Genomic DNA, 4,389 nt, shown 5'->3' with positions numbered 1-4,389 from the left:
TTTAATGGCTTCTCTCTCTCGCATGGATTCCATTTGTAGTAGGGTTATACAAGGGCTGTTTAACCCTTGAGTAACCCAGGGTGGCTGGGTTCGGATGACATGCTGCAACATCGGGCGTTGCGCACTCATAATGGCGACCGCATGTGCCTGGATGTGCAGTGGCTTAAACGACCCACGGTGAGGCCCGCCTTTCATGCGAATGGACTGAGTCTCACAGTAGCTGGGAGGAAATGAATTTCCCCAACAACAATATATTGTTCCCTGTTGCAAGGCGAGGTGGTTCGGGCTGGCTTGGTCTTGAATTAGGACCCATTAGCTTTACAAAAGATCTGCTCCTGGTAAAGATGAAAACTCCTAGAACTGTTTAAAGAACTGGTGATTTAAACAGTAAGGAGCTGAGATAATGTGAGTACTTCTGGTAAGGAGCTATGTCATCCTGGCAGTGACTTGCGGGGCTCCGCAGGTCGCTTTTTTCAAACAGCTGTGGAAAGGTGAGAAACCTTTTTTTTCCCCTCTGGAAAATAAAGGGGAAGCCTGCAGTACCATCTGGATGAAATCTTAGAGGAACAGCTGCCTTTGTGGAGGATGCAAAGGGGCTCAAAACTAAGGTCAGTTACTGGAGATAAACACCTACTGAAACGCTGTTTTGAAACAATTAATTAAGAGAATATAAGGACGGGCGTGCTCCAATCTTAGATTAGTATTTGGAAACTAAAGCTACCAGCAAGCACCACTTGCACAGCAAAAAGCAAAAGTATGGCAGTTGTATAAATCTAACCTGAATTAAAATCAAGGAGTTGCAGACTTTTACAAAGTGAATTTAGCTCAAGAGGCCCTTTCAAAAGAAGAAAAAAGGAAGAGTACTGAGACTATCTGCATTTTTCAATCAGTATTACAGTCTAATTAGTTTTCTATTTCTTTAAATCATTGTTTGAAGGTTTTAATGTTTGAATTTATATGGCTGAAAGCTATGTTTTTGTCCAGTTGCTTTTTTCGTCTGCATGACCTTGAGAAAGCGATGAAGTCAAAATAAATAAATCTTTGGCAGAAAACCTGGAATAGGCTGGAATAATATCAGCTTGTGGGCTGACTAAAGAAGGAGTATTGCTGACCCCTGTTGGATGTTAAAACATCAGCAGCTTATGAAAATTCTTCTCTTCATGTTCTTTTTATTTAATCTCTTTTTCTCCTTTTGATACTGAGAGAGATTTCTTTTGGCATTGGAGGATCAATAACTTACTGGATATCCAGACAGATTAATTTATAAAGGAAGTAATGAAGAAGATAATTGAATGAGTGCGATGCATTTGGATAAACCAGCAAAGGATATCGGAACAACCCGTAGTAGAGCGAATACCTGGGAGATGCCTACAGAACAATTAAGTAGAAATACCTAATCCAGGAAAGGCTCTCTAAAAGAGACTCTGACGGGAGCTACAAAATTATTGGTGAAAGCAACATCTATAAGCAAGGAAGGGGTACCTGAGGAGAAGCAAGATTCACAAAAGATGGCCTTGGGTGAACAAACACAGAATATTATAGATGCTATACGCAAAAAGATGGAGGCTTTTGAACTACGCATAGAGCAAAGGATGGGCACTTTTGAACAACGTATAGAACAAAGGATGGGCACCTTTGAACAATGTATAGAAAAATGGATGGAAAGACAAGTACTGGAAGTAAAGGAGGAGATTAAAGACACGAAGGAAGAATTGAGACAAGAATTAGATGATGCATTAAATCAAAGAACAGAAAAATTTAAAATAATGACAAACAGAGTGGAAGTACTGGAAAATAATGCCGAAACTGTAACTACAGAGTTAGAATGTGAGCAGGATGCCTTAGCTTGGTTTGAGCTTAAAGACAAGGAACGCTCGTTATGTTTTAGAGGGGTCGCGGAAAGTTATGGCAGCACAGAACCTGACCTCAGAACGGAATTGGTAAAGACTATAGCAGCCTTTTTGAGTAAAGAAGAGAAAAACATGGAAATGGAAATAGATTGAGCTTATAGACTGAATTCGACATATGCAAAAACAAAAGGTCTACCCAGAGATATTATTGTCCATTTTGTAAAGAAAACTACAAGGGATTCAATTCTCCAGAAGCACTATAAAACTAAATTGAAGAAGATGGGCAAAGAGATTATCGTCATGAAAGAAATTCCTGGACGGTTTCTGAGGAAAAGGAGAGATTATGCATTTTTAACAACAATCCTGAAACAGAAAAAGATCATGTTTAGGTGGGAATTCCCAGAAGGTGTGGTCTTCTCTTACAGAGAACAGAGATTTAAGCTGAACTCAGTTCAAAAAGCAAGAGAGCTCCTTCCAGCTTATGGAAAAGATTGGACAGACCTACAACCTGATGCAGAAGAAGAGGACAGCACACAGGATGCGACAGGTGGACATTAAGAATGTACCTTAATCTTATATTTTTTAAAAAATGGATTATAAATTTTTAACTTGGAACATTAATGGGGTGAATGCTCCTCTAAAGAGAAAGAAAATATTTTAGTATTTACAAAAATTAAAACAAGATATAATATGCTTACAAGAAACTCATATTAAGAAAGAAGATACCAAATATTTAATTAATTAAAAATTAGGTGAAGAGTTTATAACTGCAAGCCGAAAAAAGAAAAATGGAGTAGTTTTATATATTAAGCCACATTTTGGACTGGAATTGGTATCATCAGATGAACAAGGTCGTTTTGTGGGAGTTAAAGTTACACTGAATGGTGTATCAACGTTGATTTTAGGGGTTTATGCAGCTAATGACCACAAAGCGGAATTTTATGAGGATCAAACTCATGGATCTAACTTTGACAGTTGGTGTTTAATGGGAGATTGAAATGGGGTGATTGCACCTCAAATTGACAGAATGTCGGAGAAAAAAATAAAAGGTAATCAAGGGAAATTACCTAAAAGTTTTTTGAATTGATAGACAATTTGGCTTTAGTAGATGTATGGAGAGATAAAAATGGAAACTCAAAAGTATATACATATTTTTCAGAAAGACATAAATCTTTGATATGATTTTGACAACTAAAGAGCTTGCTACAAATATTGGCAAAATACAAGTTCTATCAAGATCATTTTTGGACCATAACCCTATATCTATGTCATATGTGAAAAGAAGCACCACTTTTAGATGGAGATTGAATGAAATGGTATTTCAAAATAAAAGTATTGTGGATGACACTAAAAAGAATTTGAGAGAATTTTTTGAATTGAATCTGGATACGGGAACAAATATCTGAACAGTATGGGATGCAAGTAAGGCCTATATGAGAGCTTATTTTATATATTTTATACAACAAAACATGCAACTGAAAAAGAAAAGAGAAGAGAAGGTACAAAATATTCTAAAACAGATAAAGGAGAAAGAAGAATTCCTAAAGGAAAAACCAGGAAAGGCAAGTGTCCTCCAACAGATTAAATTACTCCAAAAACAATTGTCAATGTTAACAGTTCAGGATATGAAAAAAAAAATAAACTTTGTAAAACAAAGAAATCTTGAATTTGCTAATAATGCAGGAAGATGGTTGGCTTAGAAAGGAAAAAGAAAAGAAAACAATTGTGAAAATAAGTGAAAGTGGATTAGAATTAACCAATAATGTGGCAATTCAGAAAGCCTTTTATCAATATTATTAAAATTTATATAAAGGACAGGATATCTCCCCAGAATTAATGGATAAATATATTCATAAACAAAATTTGCCAAAAATGACTAAGGAACAAAAACAAATGATGAATGGCCCAATAACAGTAAATGAAATGGTGGAAGCAATAAAAAAAATTAAATTGGGAAAAACTCCAGGGCCAGATGGAATATCAGGATTATATTAAAAGAAGTGTGAAGAAGGAATTTTACAACCATTGAAACATATGATGAACCATATTTTAGAAAAGGGGAGATACCGGAAACATGGAAAACAGCATATATAACAATACCTAAAGAGGGACAGGATTTAACCTTGACAAAAAACTACAGACCAATCTCATTATTAAACAATGACTATAAGATATTTGCAACAATTCTGGCAGAAAGGCTCAAGAAAATATTGCAGGAGTTTGTAGATGAGGACCAAAATGGTTTCTTACCAAGGAGACAGATGAGAGACGATGTAAGAATGGTCTTGAATGTGGTGGAATATTTGGAAAAACACCCAGGAAAACAAGCAGCTCTGATCTTTTTAGATGCAGAGAAAGCATTTGATAATCTCAACTGGAAATTTTTAATTAAGACTTTAGAAGAACTGGACTTTGGAGAAAACTTTATAAAATGGGTGAAATCGGTATGTACCGATCAAAAGGCTCAAATCATTATAAATGGGGATTTGACTAAACCTTGTGAGATACAAAAAGGAACAAGACAAGGTTGCCCGTTGTC

This window comes from Heloderma suspectum, chromosome 2, assembly GCF_057233095.1.
Source record: "Heloderma suspectum isolate Gila_16-S chromosome 2, 16-S_ref, whole genome shotgun sequence".
Taxonomy (NCBI): Eukaryota; Metazoa; Chordata; class Lepidosauria; order Squamata; family Helodermatidae; genus Heloderma; species Heloderma suspectum.
Note: the sequence above shows the minus strand (reverse complement) of the source record.